Here is a 19,437-nt window from a genome sequence, read left to right as displayed (position 1 = left end):
TTAGTCCACTTACATTTTTAACAAAACGCTGTTTTATGCATTGATGCAGAAAAGTACCTGGAACGGCCACACTTTGGAAAATACCATCTCAAAACTGGCAAAATCCTGGAAAATAATTTCAAATCGATGCGTCTTGCAAACTCACAAGCAACAATTTGTTAACTGCAATATTTGCCATGAAGGAGTAAGTTCAGAAGTTAATTAGTAACTTTTTGCTAATTGGTTGAATACGTGTTTCGATTTCCAGTGCTAGTAAAGCCCGCTTCTTCGGATAATCCAGCTCAGCGACAAGAATTGTGACATCTGCCCTAGCACTGCATAGCATAGTGCAGCGGGTTGTGTCATTCAACATCGATAATTATTTTATCTTTGTTAAACAGCTCTTACGTGATATTGATACAAACTGCGTGAAAAAAAGTGGATACGAGGTACGAAAGCGATCAGTCGGCCACACCGTCTGTTCCCTTTCTCATCTTGTACCCTATCTTGTGATGCAGTTTGTATTACAGTCGACACCCATTAATTCGAACTCCGTCATGTCGACTTTACTTACTAATTTGAAGGCAATGAAAAGCCCCACCAAAATCCATGCAATGCTATGAAAGAAAAAAAAAAGATCGGTTAGTTAGAACTACAACACTCGTTGCTTTGGTTACTGCCATACCCACTGACCTCCCCCTCCACCCCAGGCACGACTCCATCGCACCGTGGTTGCTTGAATCCTGAAAACACAAGAAATTCAGCAGACGGTGCTATTGCCACATTAGGCGTGAAGCAGCTTTTATATGGTGTCACATATAAGAGGGAAGATAAAATAAAATGGTAGACGAAGAAAGGGTTCAAGAAGACGACGAGGATGGCGTTAAGAATGACGTGGATGAACCGAAGACGAAAGATGATAAAGACGTTTTCAGTGAGGTGACAAGAGATGATTGGTGGAGAAGAGAAGAAGAAGAAGTATCCGGTGAGATGGAAAGCGATGATTGGTGGAGAAGAGAAGAAGACGAAGAGAAGGATTACGTGGACTAACAAGAAGGCTATAAAAGGGCGAGGAAGAGCGAGACACAGGGGGGCAAGAAGAAAGCAGCGGAGACTCGGCGGGTGAGGGACGGTTCAACCGGAAGAGAGTGACGCCGGCTACTGCTCCGACGTGCTCGTGTACTACGGCTTTGCACCGCAGACTTCCCGCCGTTCCTGAGCCCGTTCCGGGGAGTCCACAGAGGACGCTACCACCTGCTACGGCCAGGGCTGTCTCTACCGCTGTTGCCACCCTTCCGAGTGGTGCCCCAACGCCAACATCATCGGCCACATCTCCATGGGCGCTTGGACCGGGAGCGTGTGCGACGCAACCAACGACGCCTCCAGCGACGCCAGCCCTAGAACGTCTCACGCCACTCCGACGCCGGCTACGGGACCCACACCACGTCACATCCGCACCGAACCAGACGTGAGCACGAACGCCAACCACTCTCAATAGAACGCTAGTGGCAGTGTTACCGGTTCGTGTGTACTGATAGTTTTTGTATCTTGTGTGTTCGTTTTGTTAGGTTTGTGTGCTGCTGTTCGTGTCATGTGGGTTGTATTAAATGTGTATCTGTGTGGGTAAACCTGTCAGTCCATTCTTTCGGCCAGAGTGTTCTCCGGAGGAGATATGTGACAAATGGGAAGCATTTTTTTTTTTGCTTAGTCGGAGCCAAGGTCAAACGCGACGCCATGTAAGGTCACAGCATTTGTCGACGATTCGCGCGCATGTCCCGCTCGCTGGCTGATTTCGGCTCGGGCCCTCCTTGCTCCGCGCGCACGGGCGCCCTCTCCTACGCGCCCGCTCTCAAGCAGCGACTGACCTGGCGCCTCCTCTTCTTGGTCCACTTGCCGGTACGGGTCAGCGAGCCACAAATAGACGTGACTCGGTCGCGCTAGCTGCGCTGCGCGACCTAGTCGCGGTCGTTGTGTGGCGCGTAGGCCTCTACTCGCAAATATCACAATGGACTCTCGAAAGTATCGAACGTAAGAGGAGCGTCAGAGTGTAAAGGCCCTACAGAGACTACAGAGGTATGCGGACTATCAAAGCTAATAATTTCGCGCGGCAATTCTGACAGATGCAAAATTGGAACAACCATATTCATTTGTTATAGTGAAGTTTATCACGTACAATAAAATGTTTATTCAGCACAAGACTCCCTAGAAATGTAACTGCGACCTCTGGTATAGGCTCTATTTTTTTAACAGAACAAGTCTGCCACCTGCGCAAGATTTCTGGCCTCTACGAATTCTGATACAGCTGTACAGACATCTGACGTTCTAACATTTTGAACGCAAATTCTACAAATAACTTATTTGGGAGTGGCTCATTGGGCTAGTTGGTACGTGTTTATGCAAGTAGAATTCCCGCAAACATGAGAAAGGAAGAAATAGAGAGGCACATGGACAAAGCGACTATGCTTCGCCTGTGTCTGCCCCTGATTTTTTTCCTTTTTTAAAGTTTGCTGTTCATCTCCTAGTATGACAACAATTATATTCAGGGGAATGGCGAATGACTTCTCCTGTGAAAAATGAAGCTGCGCTTCTTTCCCTCCGGTATGGTGGCTAGAGGTGTGTAACGTGTCCGCCGTTGACTAAGGGAACCTAGTCGTAGGTGGAGTATATTTTATGCATCATGTGTGCATGAAACAACGGCGTTCTCTAACAGCTCTCGTGTTTAGTAAACTATCGTGTTGAAAGCAGAATCGGGGTTGGAGATGGGTAGGCTGCAGCTGGAAAGAGCTAAAAGGACGTTGTCTTACAGCTAATCGGACCAGCGTATGTCACGCCCCATTCATTGCTCGCTTCATTTTGTGCACTATGGAGAACAAGGAACGTTTCGGTTAGCAAAGAAACATTTCAGTGCTGCCAGGCGCCAGACATAATCGTTTGCTACGTAATGCGCCGATGTACTGGCGATGTATTGTTCTGTCGCCATTACTTTGGTGTAATGGGTGGAGGACTAGGATATCATTTTGAAGAATACCTTGCTGCAATCCACCTGTTTCCGTTGACGTTTAAACCGTTCAGAAGGACTCAAATTTCGCGGACAACCCACACGTGCATATGCACCTAGAGAAGTCTTTACGAAATATACGGAAAGAAGTACACCTGAGTAATCACTTCTTGAACGGCTGTGAAATAAAGATACAAGGTGGTTGCCACAGACCAATAAGTAAAATGAAAGGGTTGAGACAAGCGCGTCGACAGAGGTGGTTGGCAAATAGTTTTGCTGTAGACATTTTGTAAGGCTGTATGACTTCTTTGATGGAACGAAGATATGCAGCGATGAGAGCATATGCCTATGCATAAAAATGTTTGCTATATTTAAAACAGTAATAACTACGGCGTCACAAATGCACCTCAAATGTCACTAGGAGGCACAGTAATTAGTATTCCTACTGTTCTAGCGCGATCATTTCGCGGGAAAGTGCAGTGACAAATTACTAGTGATTCTGTATAAACCTCAGCAACTGCACTATTCCATGTTTATAGCTAAATAATCGAGCAGATACCCCGCACTTCCGATAAATGTTACACAAAGGACTTGCCAACCATTGTTTAGCCGGGTTATGTTTTATATTTAAGGCAGCCGTTAGTGTAGTGTTGAAATCAATTTTTTAGACATGGCGTGCTCTGGTACTAAAATTCCAAACACCTCATTTATGTAGTTTTCGTGATTCTTGTCTCCACAGAAATATATGTATCCACCCGAGTTGGCTATGAGGTAAAATAAAAGCGTAGATAGCAAAACTCAGAAATTCTGCCAAGATTGTGAGCTCTGAAAATTATTCATATTATTCATTTTTTAGTAACCAGATACATAACCGAAGCTGTCATGTTGTATCCTTATTGACATGGTAAACAAAAATATGGAAACAATAGTTTTGAAATCTAGTCTAGATGGAAGGAAACTGTTTGGAGAAAGTATATTGTTTTGTTTTTCTTGGTTCACAAGCATTCGTGCCATTTTTTTTCTTTTTGGAATAGGTAGTTTGATACTATCCTCATGCGAACGACATAGGTGCAGAATGTGACTGCACATACTGTCGAAAACAAGCGTTCCAAGAAAGAACGACAGCGGTATCTCTCCATACGTCACTCTACCTTAGATTTCCTTTCTTCTAGATCGATTTGCCTGCTTAGTTCCTCTTATCCTTTCTTCGCCATAAAAGTTTTGAGCAAGAACAAGTTCAACAAGGGGGCAATTGTATATGTTGCTGCAGGAGGAATAAAACACTGGCCTTTCTTGGACGCACTATGATTCTTGCTCCCTGACCATTTACAGTCTGAGTTACTTTCGCCGCAGTTCTCATGTGCATCTCCAGCAGGCAGTTCCACATGCTCCCTAAGAATATTTTTGCCACCGAAACGAATGAATAGAAGAGGATTGATTTCATTTCTCGGCATCATCAATTTTTATGTCGCATTCTGCACGCAAAATGGTAACGGAGCAGGCAGATGAACTTTGTATAGTGTTCTTGTCAAGCTTGTCTATGCACCATGATAAAATACATTGTTCATTGCACACTCGGTCCGGTTTCTCTACAGTCCGTAACACTTCTATTTCTTCATTTATAAAATTTTGCTGACACATGTTTATTATTATGTAGGTCACGAAGTTGAAGATAGATCAAATTAAGTGCTTGCATGTCACTGATAATTGAGTTAGCTCAGCCACAGCACCCCTTTTTTTTATTGCAGTCGATTACGAACTGTCATGCGTATGAACACGGAGCATCACCGGGTAACATAAATGGAGACAGATATTAAGCAGTTTCTAACGTTGGCATGTTGTTAAATACGGCTTCGAGAGCACACACCCTAAACTATGACGAAAGTCAGGCGCAGCAGGGCCAACAAAAGAACAAACCAGCATAAACTTATCAGACTAGGTTTACAATAGCCATCGTGTTTACACCGCTTGACGGATGAATAGTCGGTTTAAATATTTTCTTTATTTATTTTTGCTTTAGAAATTTGGCAGCAGACATTTAATTGGGGCCTTGAAGAGCTACATCGGATCAAAGTTGTCGTTTCGTACACGGGCATATCAGGAGAGGAACAGCACACCTTGAACTGCTTTGAAGTAGAAAATTTCTCAACGTGTTAACAAACAAACTGTATCAGTGGCAATGCGCTGCGTTATAGAATTTCCCACAGATTGGCTTCACTACCTTGTGCAATGGTTGAGCAGCTTGAACAGATCTTTTCCGGGCACATTCCGAATTGAAAACTGCGGTGCTTGCTCGTTTATTTCAGGCCTCAAAAGTTCAGTGTTTTTTTTAAGTTTGGCGATGCGTTTCAATGTTTCCATTCTTTTTTTTTCAATTAATGTAGCTTAGATGCCAAAAAAGCATAAACTATTATCGTTGTAGGTGGTATAGCCTTTAAACTATGGGATACAGCATAAAAGAGTACATTACTTGGTTTGTTCGTAAAGTAATAGCTATCTCGCCTCCCTTAGACAGAAGTGTGCTTTCTGCTAGGACAAGATGCATCGAACCACTGGATATATTTCGCGGACAATATGATCAAGTAGGTAGTTAACATGCCTCTCATTAGATGTAATAAATCGACTGGTTGGAACATTCGCAATAAATTTAATAATCACAGAGTTATAAGAGAGTTGATGTAATAAAATGTATACCCTTAACGGTTTAATTGATTCGCCCAATAAATAAAAATTAAATGCTTTCACTAAGGCCGTCTGGTAAGTCAATATACATGTAGAAAAATATACTTTCAATCATGAAGCAATGAACTTTTGTTGTGATGTAGAATACTGAGTTTGTCAGTGCCGCATTACATTAAAAACAAAGAAGCCAAGAGCATAACGCTTGAACGAGGTAAACCAGTTAACTGGTTTTACACGACCGGTAATTCTTTACGCACACTGAAAACGAAGAAGTGTTGCAAAACTACGACCGCGTACTGGCCTCCCTCTCTCACCCTTGCCGCACGAAGATAAAAATAATTTTATTGTTGGCTGCACTCCTATGTGTTTAACGATCTTTTGGTCTTACAATATTTGGGGATAACAAATGATCACATATCAATTATATTTGATCCTATATACAAATATGGCTACCACTGTCAAAGTTGCTACCAATGTTTGTATGCTGCGTCAATGAGCCTATATTTTCTTTTCCTTGTGTTTTTAAGGACAACCGTGAGTGCAAAGATTCCTTGGGATGCGCATAGTAGTTGTAAATTTGCGAGATGTACTTGGAAATAAAATGTTCCATCGAAAACCTCATATACTATCGGCATCGTCGTGGTTGCAGCCCATTCGTAACGTGGTGCACCGTGCACAGGAGCTGGGTGTGCTTCTCCTGATAAATACGGCGAGGAAGGCAGAGCACGCTTTACAAGTACCCGTCTCGTATAATAGTCCATGACTTTACGAGCAAAAGAAACACAAAGGCATATTTAATAACGGCAGAAGAAGACCCCCCCCCCCCTCCCGGGCGCCTAATATTGCGAGAATTACAAATATTTACGGATAAATGTGAAATGATACCTTTGTGCACGTTCAAAGCACCGACCCAGGTTTAGGTAACGTCCGATTAAACAGTTTCTAGCTTTCTACCTAGCCACTATTAGTGTTTTGTTCGCTTACTTCAGATGCTCGTGAAATAAAACAAAGATACCACGTGACATTCCCGCTTGCGCGCCGTGATTGTAGCGCTCCCAAATGTTCTGCGTACAAACAGCCATAGCATTTATCAGGGTGAGCTGTCGCTTAAAAGGTGACAGGACGACCGTTGGTGGTGGTGGTGGTGGTGGTGGTGAATTGTAGCAACAGGCGGGTTTAGCCTGGCGAACAAGGCCGGCAATTGCTCCGCCCGAGCGTCTCGCACAATACCGCTGAAGGGTTTCACCATGTGTCCATCAAACCAGTCTCTCTTAAGAACTCGATGAGGAGACGTGAAGTTTCTTTTCGGGCTATAACTGATCCCGCGGGAAATATAAGGTGGTGCAGGCGCGCATGCGGAAGGTTCTTGCTTTGCAGATTCTTCAGGAGAGTGTCTCTTTCATTTTTGAATTGCTGGCAGGACCACAAAAAATGCTCAATGTCTCCTGTCTCGTTGCATGCCGAACAGTTCGGAGAATTGATTCGCCCCGTTTTAAATAACCAGGCCGGTGTATTTGCAGATCCTGTCCTTATTCGATACAGAAGTGTGGCTTCCTCTCGGTGCAATCGCTTGGTTACGCAGGGCATATGCGGTGGAACCCAAAGCGACGCAAAGTGATTTCGAATGTCAGATTTTTGCACTTGATTACTCTTTGGGGCCTTGATTTTGGGAGGATGATAGAGCGCTGCGTATGCAAGCGCATCAGCGTTTTCGTTTCCTGAGATACCAATGTGGGAAGGAATCCATTGAAACTTTACTGTGAAGCCTTTGTTGTTGAGCTCTTTCACGATGGCTAGTGATTTGCGTGGGAACTTGAGGGATGGCAAACCACGGTATATTTGTTGTAATATGGCCTTTGAGTCCGTAAGGACAACCACATTCTGCGGAGGCAAAGTCTTTAATTTGCGCAGAGCAGAAGCTATTGCTGCACCTTCCACAACTGTCGACGAGGCTATACAGTCCAGACGGCCAGACCACGTATATCTTAGAGAGGGAATATAGACTGCAGCTGCACAGCGGTCTTCGTCTGCCTTGACAGAGCCATCTGTGTATACTTGTAGGTGACTCGGGTAAATCTTGTTCAGGTGTTCCAGGACTAATGACTTGGCTTCTGCAGATGGAATGCAGCTCTTTGATTGCAATCGTGGTACACTTAAGTTGCATATGATGTCCTCGAATGTCCAGGGTGGTTCTATCCTTTCTCTCTGTCTCGAGCAGCGCAATCCTAATACGCGAAGCGTGTTCAATGCTGCATAAAAATGTGAGCGCGGCCTGTTACCTATATGTCGTAAGAGCGCCCTACCGGGCGTAGACTCACTCAATCGTAGGAGCTGGATCATCAGAGCCTGGGAAGCCTGAAGTCGTAGAGGGCGTGACTCAGCTTCGTAGAGCACTTTCTTGTTTGACGCTGGCTGAGGGACTCCAAGGCAAAGTCGGATACCTTTTCTGTGGATGGCTTCTAAGCGCTCGTATTGGCTGTCTGAGGGTGACATCAGAGGTAGCTGATACAGGATTCGACTTGTAACCAACGCTGTATGTAGCCGTAGCATGGACGTCGGGTGGTTGCCCCAGCGTATGCCAGCGACTCGTTTGAGCACATGTAGCCTGGGTGACGATGATGCCACAACGTGGTCAACACCGCGGCGCCAGAGTAGTCTGTGGTCTAAGGTAACGCCCAGAAATCGGACGTTGGTGACTTGTCGAATCTGGCATCCGTCCAAATTCAGCGTCAAACGTGTAGATTTTCTTTTCACTCCAGGAAATAGTACGAATGATGATTTTTCTGCTGATAGTGATAACCCAATCGTTGCCAAGTGGCCCTGAATGGCTTTTACTGCTCCCTGGGCTATTCGTGCAAGGCGGCGATGCTGGTAGCCGGAGACCCAAATGCAGATATCATCGGCATATATAGATATCTTCACTGGTGTTCGATGGTTTAGTACACTTGGGAGGCTACTCATGGCAGTGTTAAATAATAAGGGAGATAAAACACTCCCCTGTGGCACACCGCGAAATATACGTATTTCATCGCTCAAAGTGTCACCAAGACGAACTCTGATGCGACGATCATTGAGGAACGTATGTATGAAGTGCAAGAGATGACCCGTGACGCCTATAACTTGCAACTGGCTGATGATGGCTCTTTGAGACACGTAGTCGTAAGCCTTAGAAACATCCATGAAAACAGCAAGTGTCGACAGGCCATCCGCACTGTAATGTTCTATGTGGCTTAGAAGGTCCAGCACATTGTCTTGAGCGCTTAGACGCTGCCGAAACCCAGTCATGCACGATGGTAGTTTTCGACCCTGCTCGACATACCAAGTGAGTCTTGTGCACGCCATCTTCTCCATTAGCTTCGCTGCACACGAGGTCAGTGATACCGGTCTGTATGAGTCCAGAGCTGCAGGATTCTTTCCAGGCTTCAGAACCGGTACCACCCATGCTACCTTCCATAAATGTGGGATAGCCCCACTGGCCCAGACTTGGTTAAAAAATGCCAGCAAATCACGCCGTCTCTCAATCGGTAGGTTAGTCAGCATCTGATTACTGATGAGGTCAGGTCCCACCGCACAGCGACGTCGGAGGCTGCTCATAGCTAGTTCCAGCTCTCTGAGTGTGAAAGGAGCATCCATTATAGACGACGATAGCGGCGGTGGCGGGTTGGTTGTGCCAGCTGACCTTCCGGAAGAGTATATTGCAGCGAAGTCATTCGCAACACAAGCGAGTGTCTTGCCTAACTTCAATGCTAGGGCTTCAAATGGCTTGTTTGGTCGAAAGTTCCCAGCAAGGTTATTAACGACCCACCATATCCGTGGAACTGGCGTGAAGACCGATAGGCTTGCACAAAATGATGCCCATTGATCTCTTCTTAGTTTCCTTGTATAACGTCGAATTACAGCATTAATCCTGTTATATATAGTCTTCATTGATGGGTGGCCTTTCGTCCTCATCAGCCTCCGTTCTGCTGTTCTACGGGCAGCGCATAGATTTTTGAGCTTTAGATCGGGAGCGGGGAAGTGGTCTGGTAGCTTCAGTTCAGCGGTAGCCAATCTCTTGCTACGTAGCATGTCCGCGAACAGGTTTCCAGATTCGTTTAGGCCGTGCCTGTATGTATCCCAATGCGTCACAGGACAGGATCTTCGGCCGTTGGTTCGATATCCAGCAATGTTAACGAAGACAGGAAAATGATCACTGCCCATTCTATCTTTGCTAGTCGTTGACGATGCGAGGATGTCCGTTGAATGTAACGTCAAGTCAATGACACTGTAAGAGGCCGGTGGTCGAAAAAACGTTGGCTGTTTGTCATTTGCCACGGAGAGTCCCTCGGTGTTTAAAGCTCTAACAATTTGCTTTCCACGTGCATCAGTCGTCTTGTCGCCCCAGAGAGTATGGTGCGCGTTAAAGTCCCCACATATAATCCTCGGAGATGGGCAGCGGCTGCAGAGGTCTCTTATAATTTCTCCCATCGGGACCTTCTGACGATAGCTCACATATACGGAGGCCACGCTGAGACTTCGGTTTCCCAGCCGCACTTGTACAGCAGTGACTTCCAAAGCACTGCTGCAAAGGTCTTGAACTGGTAGAACGTAATGTGGTATTTCACGTCTCACATATAGCATGGCGCTTCCGTTCGGAAATGTTGGAATACTTTGGTTTCCATGTGCGACATAACCAGCAATTGTTCTGGAACTTGGAAGACCAGCCTCGGACAGGGCCAATATTGGCACAGGCATGTTGCGTAAGAAAAGCGACAGTTCAGGTAAATGGCACGCAAGACCCGCACAGTTCCATTGCATAATAAGTGGCACCTGTGGACGAGATGGTGAACATTGTGTCCTGACCGCATCCATATTGCTAGGTGCTTTAAGAAGAGGTAGAGCTGAGAATCACTGACTCGAGAGCGAGGACTACTTCGAGCATTTCCTTCATCGAGCTAGCCGGCATCTTCTCTATGTGTGATCGCAAGGCCTTGAAGAGAGCACGTAGCACCTGCTGACAGTTCTCCTGTGGTGTGTTTTCATCGCAACGCGATTGGGGTCGCTGCAGTACAGACACATAACTTCGCTGTTCCGGTTGTTCAGCAGCCTTCTCTTCTACGGGGCCTCTGTTCATTGATTTGACTGTTTTAGCCGGTCCGCTGCGTGATGGCACCACTGTGTCCTGGATTCCTGGAGAAGGCTTCAGGCTTGGAAAATCAGTTTCACTCTTTGAGCTCCATTTCATTGCGTCTGACTCTCTGTGTCTTTCTGTCGTTTTCTTCGTCGTATTTTTCTCATCGTTCCCTGTCGGCCCCATGATAAACGTTTTCTTACGCTTTATTGCCGCTGCGCGCGTAGGACACTTGCTATAACTAGCTGGATGACCACCATTACAGTTTGCACATAGAACGTTCTCTCTGCACGCGCATGTTTTGAAATCGTGCGGTCCTCCACATCTCTTGCACCGCTGCTCACCACGGCAGTACTTGGCCATATGTCCATAGCGCTGACACTTGAAGCACCGAGGTGGTGTCTCAACGTAGTCAATGGTCTCGTGTCTTGTGAAGCCCAAGTTGATCTTCTCTGGACGGTCTGTATTTGGAGCGAACGTAAGAACCACGGAGCTGGTTCGCCTGGACTCCCAATCGGTTTCGGAAATTTGGACGCGTCGCATGACTCTCCTTGCATGGTAAACTCCTTGTGGTTTAAGGTATAGCAACAGTTCCTCGTCAGTGTACCACTTCGGTACTCCTCTAATAATGCACGTGTTTTGCAGGTACGAATTGGGCACTCGTGCTGAGATTGCAGTCCCTGAGATCGACTTGCAGCTGAGAAGGTAATTCACATGCTCTTCTGTCTGTACATCTAGAAGCAGGGCTCCTTGAGCAGTAAATCGGCTCCTAACTGGCGATGCGCCAAGAATTTTTTCAATATCCGTAGACAGAACAATGGGATTTACTTTTTTCAGGTCGGCTCCTTCTGTGGCAGGCGTAACAATCACTGGGATTCCGACGGTCCTCTTCTTGCGGTGACGCACAAGCCTGAAGCCTTCATCGTCCAGATCTGTGATATCAGCTATGTCACAAGCGTCAATAAGCGTAGACTCGTCGTCTGTTTCTGTAGCCTTGTATCGCTTACAGTCACGGTTGCTCTCAGGGTCAGTCGGTGGCCTCTGCCCCGGTGTCAGGTCAGGCGTAGTCATGACAGGGCTCTCGCCGCTACCAGATCGGGCTCTTCTGCAGGCTCCTATCGAAGCGACGGGAGGCGAAGGCCCCCCCGGCCTCCGGTAGGGAAGGTACCTTGGCGAGTCGTCCGACGTCTTCGACAAATCTATTTGACAAAACGTCGAAAAAATTCAAAAACGCTAGGGAGCGAGACAGCAGTGCGACTGTGCCGAACCGAACTTCTTCTTCTGACGACCGTTATCACAGCGCAAGAGACAACGGTTGCTAGTGTCAATCGTACAGCCAACACCTACGTCGCTCCCCTGTCACGCAGCACACCCTGCTAAATTCTATGTTCATTTGTGCGCGCAACGTTTGAGAGCGCTGTAATCACGGCGCCCAAGCGGGCATGTCACGTGGTATTTTTTCTTGTACTTCACGAGCATCTGCAGTAAGCGAAAACAAACACTAATACTCAATAGATAGAAAGTTAAGAAAGGTTTAATCGGACGTTTTCCAAACTGTTGTACAACATCCTAATTGGAATTTTTTGTCAGACTTTGTTGCTTGAGAAGTTGATTAATTATTCCTGGCTAATTAGGCAATTAAGCAGAATACAAAAATAGCGTGACTCACTACACACAGTATTCAGCAACATGCATTTGGTCGCGTCATCTTAGAGGGCATAGGCATATTTCTAAACTCTGGCGAAAGTTAGCTGGGACAGCTTATATATTCAGAAATCTCTGAATAATTCCCACAGGCTCCACACCTGGACTTCGCCGCGTGATCACTAGATGGCCCAGCGTATCCAGAAGCAAGTTCGAGAGAGAAGCCCCGCTGCATACAGTCCGCAATAATGACGCGATTTGGCGCTGAAAATACGGTGTATAACTGCACTGCTTCAGTTCTAATCTCATTAACGTAGAGGTGTCATCGTGAGATGTGTTCTGCTGCAATTTTTATAAACAATATAACTTTACTCGTAAATCTGTATAAAGCGACTGTTGACGCCCCCTGGGCTTCTACTTTCAAATTTATTACCCTCCCCTTTTTTTTCTTGACTGAGCTAACGAGCTTTGCTGACGCCTTTATTCCGATTCCAGAGAAGGAACGTAAATAAATGTCACAAGGAGACGAGCAGGATAAAAAAAGCGCTTGCCGTCCATAAGAAAGCAGTGCAGAAAGCATTACTGTGTACCCTTAACAAACACCATTAGAGCATGCCTCAGGACTTTTGCGAGACACTGTGGTTTAATTCGCTAAGAAAAAGTAAGGAAATGGGACAAAGTTACCATAATTCAGCTTTCTGATTTTCCTCCAGCCAGAAGGTTCCTCCCAAATTCACCTTCAGCACCTCTAAATGAAGTACCTGGATTACAAATCCAGTATCGAATGTGTACTCTGCTTCTCTTGACACTGACTAGGCATTTATTCCGGGAAGTCGCTCTTTTTGCTCCTGAGTGCGCCAGAGAAAGCTACAGTAGACGACAAAGTGAACGAAATCGCAGCCATATACATTCGAGAAATACGCTCAAACTAAGGAAGTTTTATCCCTGATAGCAAATCTCATTGGGCTTCTCGTAGGTTATCCAAAGCATCGGTAGATGTGACGTGCATTAACCCATTCATATTGCGTGAGAAAGCGGTTTATACCAGTGTTTTGTGCCACCGGAGACAAATACTTGGTCGTAAGCACACAATAGACACTGGAAATACGCCCGAATTGACCAATACCACAACATTTTTTTAGACTCACCAAAAGTGAAAGCTGAAATTATCAGATCTTGATGAATCCATTATCCGAATTTGAATAATAAAATTTATGCTAATCCAACGTACATTCTAAAATTTCTTGAAGCCAAGCTATCGTGATTAGTAATAAACAGCTTTAAATACGCCCATTTTTATCATGCATCTTTGGCGTAAAGGAAACCATGGTGCGCGCATATCATCGCGCGCACTCGTGCTAGGCTACGTGCCAACTATCTTAATCTTAATCATGAGAAACACGCGACAAGCATCTCAAAGAGCTTGTGGGCGATGGCGCTGCACGTACGGCTCGTTTCTTGGCCAATCTCCTGTGGTGGGTACCCGCCATAGTATGCAAATCATCATTCTACTCACCCCACGGATACACTTCTAGGCCGATCCCACCCGTTGTGGCTGTGTACCATAGCAGATGAACATAATTATCATAGTCAAACAAGATGCGTTAATCTGCGAAAGCTAGTTGTCGTTGACACGGCAGAAATACGCGTGCGATGGGGACTCAATATTGCAAAAGTTTCTCTAAAAGAGTGAAAAAGTATAGACTAAAGAAACGGAATACCACTTCAGTTGAACATCTCTTGTATTATCAGGGTGTTTCAGCTGGGAAATCATTTGAACGAAAAGTTCTGCATTAAGTGTAGTGTGAAAGCTTCCTTTTTCGCTAGTAGACGCGGCTATGGTTGCTTTGGTTGCTCTGCATGTAACGTGTACACGTACGTTTATACGTTTAATAAATTATTGAAAAGATAAAAAATCTGAGTATGACCCAGTGGTTAGAGCACTGCGCTGTGCTGCGGCACTGAGAATCGAATTCCGCTGCCCAAAGCGCTTCTGTGTCTTTTTCTTCACATTGGCGAGGACTCTATTCGGCAAGTACCCCACCAGAGACCAACCGACTCAGGCAGAAGCGAGGGTATGGCAGGCAAAGAAAGCTTCGCTTTATATTATTTCAGGTTTACTGTTGCTGCGGTCGAATCTGCCGACAATTCACACACCTATTTGCAATGTCACTGTGATGCCTTGACATCCTCTCACTTTATCTAAGATGCTTTGATTAAGCCACGGCGGAGCCTGCAACGTTTCCTCCTATCTGGACTTGGGTCGCGATTAAGTCTAATATGCCAATTCATTATGCATCAGCATCCACCCTAGCACGTAATCTCCTATACAGGCTAGTTCAGCAAGGTTTTATTTTTCGAGATAGCCAGAAGTTTAATTTGGCAAGGTTGTTGTAGGTGTCCTGCCGAATGTCGGAGACATTGCGCTTGATTCATACAACCGAGCAGAAAGCATTTCATATGCATCGCAATGGAACGAGGAAGGAACCAAAGGTGCGTAAGAGCGAGATAATTCAAAACTTTTAAACTTTATAGGCTGCCACGTGCTTTATAGTCACTGAAGGCTCTAATGTTGTCCATGAACAATCTGCAGGCTTTAGCTATGTCCCATGTGGCTTACAATTAGTTATCTGCATGTCAATTATTTTAGAACTTACGATAGACACGTTCGACTTAATGAATAACGGCATTTGCAGCGACCATTGCCTATCAAGGAGCTTAAGGACAACGCAGCACAATGTTGCTGGAACTACCATGCACTAACTTATGCTGTTAGGAAACGTCCGCAGGGCTTTGAATAATGCATATATCGATAAAGTTTGATTTCCAGAATGTAGAGCACTCCAGAGGTAATGCGTTATTTATTTATTTATTTATTTATTTATTTATTTATTTATATATTTACTAATTTATTTATTTATTTATTTACCATACTTCTTAGTCCTGCGGGCATTATAGGAAGGAGTGGTAAAATACCAACATAGCAGGTAAAGACAAAAAACGTTTGAGAACAATTACCAAGATTGAAAAACAAAATTAACGTAACTAACAAAAAGCCTCATGGATGGCAGCCTTGAAGCTCTTGGTGTCTGATGGCCGCGATATCGACCGGAACGCGGTTACATTTAATGCTGGTTTAGGAGATGAGAGAATCGTTACACGGATTTGTCCTGCAAGATAGCACACAAACACTGAAATTATGGCCCGAGGGAGATGACACATAAATGGCAGGAGAAAAAGCTAACACCGCTTGGAACGCGATTATAGTGATATATTTTGAGGAACAATGAACGGCGAGAGCGTTTACGATGGCATAAAAAGCCAGGTAATGCGAGTGAGGACGTCGTACATAAAACGCTAGCATGAGACGAAAGTAATTTGATAAATTACAACGAGCAGCGCAATCGGGAATAGATTCAAGGGAAGTGGAAAGTGTTACGTGATTATGGTCCAAAATTGTGCAACCGTATTCTTGCAGTTTTAGCGAAGATGGTGATAGGCAAAAATTACGACGTAACTCAGCATGTGGTTAGCGTTGTCAGCAGCAGAGTCCACGTTCAAGAGCTAAGAAAGATGGCTGCAAATGTGGATGCCACTTTATTTGTAAGACGATTCAGGATCTAATGTCGTGCCATCAACATTGAATGGGCAGTATTTAGCACAGTTCTGGCGAGTTATTCTCATGCATTTACAGTTCTTGACGTTTGGTGGAAAGATCCATTTTTACCTCATGAGAACACATTGTTAAGGTCTTTCTGAAGCTTGTGAGTATATAAAACTGATATTAATTTACTTACAAATAACTCCATCGTCGTGAAAAAGAATTATGAATGAGAAATAACCATAGACAGACAGGCCGGTAAAGTAATTAAGGAAGAGCAAGGGACCCAAAACAAATCTTTGGGGGACGCCAGAAGAAACCGGTGAAACAGTGGACGAACGGTCATTAGCAGTTACGCATTGGGTTTCCTTGTAACAGACGCCTTTATTCTGGCGACCTACTTTGGCTACGTTGGTGTAAATAATAAATTTGCTAAGATTTAATAGATGTAAGCCATGCGCCACCCCGTCCAAAGCTTTAGCGAAGCTGAAAAAGATACAGTGAACATGAAAGCCATTGAGCTTAGCCATTTATTAATTTCACTGATCTTAGCCTATTCTATTTAATACCATCCTATGCTAAAAGCTATTTTTTCGGATAAAATAAAACAAGCGCTTTTCTTTTGTCTCAAATAATACTGTGCTTCATATTTATTAAATTACGACAAGTAAAGAGAGAGAGAGAATGAAGAGGAAAGGCAGGGAGGTTAACCAGATTTACGACAAGTAGAGAGAGAGAGATGCAAATGAAAGAAAGGCAGGGAGGTTAACCAGACTTAAAACGTCCGGTTTGCTACCCTGCACTAGGGGAAGGGAAAGGGGAAATAAAGACGGAAAGAAGAGCGTGACAAAAATGAAAGCATAAGAAAAAAAAATATGAGAAGGGACGAAATCGGGTCATTAGAGTCTTTCTAATAGGCCACTGTCACGTAGAAAAGTCAACAGAGCCTTGACCGACTTTTGCTGCGACGACAGTTCACGTCGGCATTCCAAAACTGAATGTTCTGAAAGTGGCCTGTCGTCAAGGCGCGCCAACGCGGTCGCTAGTGACAGCCGGTGCGCGCTGTATCGAGGACAGTGGCAAAGCACGTGGTCGATAGTCTCTTCGCCGCCGCAGTGTCTGCAAGCCGCGCTGTCATCCATACCGACTCGGAAGGCGAAGGATCTTGTATAGGCGACACCAAGCCACAGTCGGCAAAGTACTGATGTTTCGAGTCGAGAGAGTCCAGGCGGGGGTCGAAGTCGAAGGGATGGGTCCAGTCGGTGTAGACGTGTATGCTTTAAGCTGGGTGTGTTCCATAAAGTTTTGATGGCTTCATTTGCAAGCACACGAATTTTCGTTGCGGCATCTGTTCTTGAGAATGGAATGGAGTCTTGTAAGCCCTCCTCGTGTACAGATCGTGCTGCTGCGTCGGCAAGTTCATTGCCCATTATGCCACAGTGGCTTGGAATCCACTGCAACGTGATGTCGTGTCCTTGCTCGACGAGGTGGTGAAGCAGCAGTCTGATTTCCATAACTAGTTGTTCGTGGGGTCCTCGGCGTAGGGCAGAAACCAAACAATGAAGAGCAGCCTTGGAGTCAGTGAACACGCTCCATTTCCTGGGTAGTTCTTCAGAAATTACACGAAGTGCACAACGAATAGCAGCAAGCTCCGCGGCAGTCGATGTAGTCTGGTGAGATAGTCGAATCTTAATTGTGGAAGGTTTTGCAGGAAAGATCACCGATCCTGCAGACCCATTCACCGTGGTAGAAGCGTCAGTATAAAGATGATGATGCTCGTTGTAAGTCTCATACAGCAAGAGCAGTGAAAGCTGCTTGAGTGCTGGAGACGAGAGTTGGGCCTTTGTTCGTATTCCTGGTACCATTAGTCGAACATTTGCTCGAGCCAAGCACCATGGTGGAAACGGAACTTTCGCTGGAGCTGTATAACCTGATGGAAGGTATGCACGATAAGGCAGGACTGTTTCGCAAAAGGAAGCACGTGGTCGATCCTCTGGCAGTGAGGCTAGATGATGGGCAGGGGCTCGAGCAAGGTGTCTTACGTGTGCTCTGAGCGCTTCCATGACTATATGGGTCTTGGCTGGGAAATCGTGTGCAATGACAATTGTTTCAGCCGTTGACGAACACCGCGGCAATCCAAGACACACTCTAAGTGCCTACGACAAGTAAGTTAGCATTACTAGAATAGGGCTAATAGAATACGACAAGTAAGTTAGCATTACTAGAATAGGGCTAAAACGAATACTTGTGTTTACATCTATTTCGGCTCTGTTATAAATGTAAAAGTTCTGTACTTACACAGTTGCCCACCTTCTCACCGTGTGGCCATTGTAAATGAAAGCGTCTCTGAACATTGGTGCCATTCGACTCACAGGCAAAGAGCCTGTTTAACTGCGAGTAGAGAGAGAGAGAGATGCAAATGAAAGGAAGGCAGGGAGGTTAACCAGACTCGTCCGGTTTGCTACCCTGCACTAGGGGAAGGGAAAGGGGAAATAAAGACGGAAAGAAGAGCGTGACAAAAATGAAAGCATGAGAAAAAAAATATGAGAAGGGACGAAATGGGGTCATTAGAGTCTTTCTAATAGGCCACTGTCACGTAGGAAAGTCAACAGAGCCTTGACCGACTTTTGCTGCGACGACAGTTCACGTCGGCATTCCAAAACTGACTGTTCTGAAAGTGGCCTGTCGTCAAGGCGCGCCAACGCGGTCGCTAGTGACAGCCGGTGCGCGCTGTATCGAGGACAGTGGCAAAGCACGTGTTCGATAGTCTCTTCGCCGCCGCAGTGTCTGCAAGCCGCGCTGTCATCCATACCGACTCGGAAGGCGAAGGATCTTGTATAGGCGACACCAAGCCACAGTCGGCAAAGTACTGCTGTTTCGAGTCGAGAGAGTCTAGGCGGGGGTTGAAGTCGAAGGGATGGGTCCAGTCGGTGTAGACGTGTATGCTTTAGGCTGGGTGTGTTCCATAAAGTTTTGATGGCTTCATTTGCAAGCACACGAATTTTAGTTGCAGCGTCTGTTCTTGAGAATGGAATGGAGTCTTTTAAGCCCTCCTCGTGTGCAGATCGTGCTGCTGCGTCGGCAAGTTCATTGCCCATTATGCCACAGTGGCTTGGAATCCACTGCAACGTGATGTCGTGTCCTTGCTCGACGAGGTGGTGAAGCAGCAGTCTGATTTCCATAACTAGTTGTTCGTGGGGTCCTCGGCGTAGGGCAGAAACCAAACAATGAAGAGCAGCCTTGGAGTCAGTGAACACGCTCCATTTCCTGGGTAGTTCTTCAGAAATTACACGAAGTGCACCACGAATAGCAGCAAGCTCCGCGGCAGTCGATGTAGTCTGGTGAGATAGTCGAATCTTAATTGTGGAAGGTTTTGCAGGAAAGATCACCGATCCTGCAGACCCATTCACCGTGGTAGAAGCG

General features: G+C 45.6%; 1 long non-coding RNA gene across 1 annotated transcript; it reads left to right on the top strand.

The window, feature by feature from the left end:
* Window positions 1-1,082: 1,082 nt before the first annotated feature.
* Window positions 1,083-13,719, top strand: LOC139059653 (uncharacterized). The gene is made up of 3 exons (XR_011514278.1): window positions 1,083-1,447; window positions 11,415-11,474; window positions 11,607-13,719. It is a non-coding gene; the product is annotated as an uncharacterized lncRNA (long non-coding RNA).
* The last annotated feature ends 5,718 nt before the right edge of the window (window positions 13,720-19,437 follow it).

This window comes from Dermacentor albipictus, chromosome 4 (assembly GCF_038994185.2).
Source record: "Dermacentor albipictus isolate Rhodes 1998 colony chromosome 4, USDA_Dalb.pri_finalv2, whole genome shotgun sequence".
Classification (NCBI taxonomy): domain Eukaryota; kingdom Metazoa; phylum Arthropoda; class Arachnida; order Ixodida; family Ixodidae; genus Dermacentor; species Dermacentor albipictus.
This window is presented reverse-complemented; position numbering and strand designations above follow the sequence as displayed.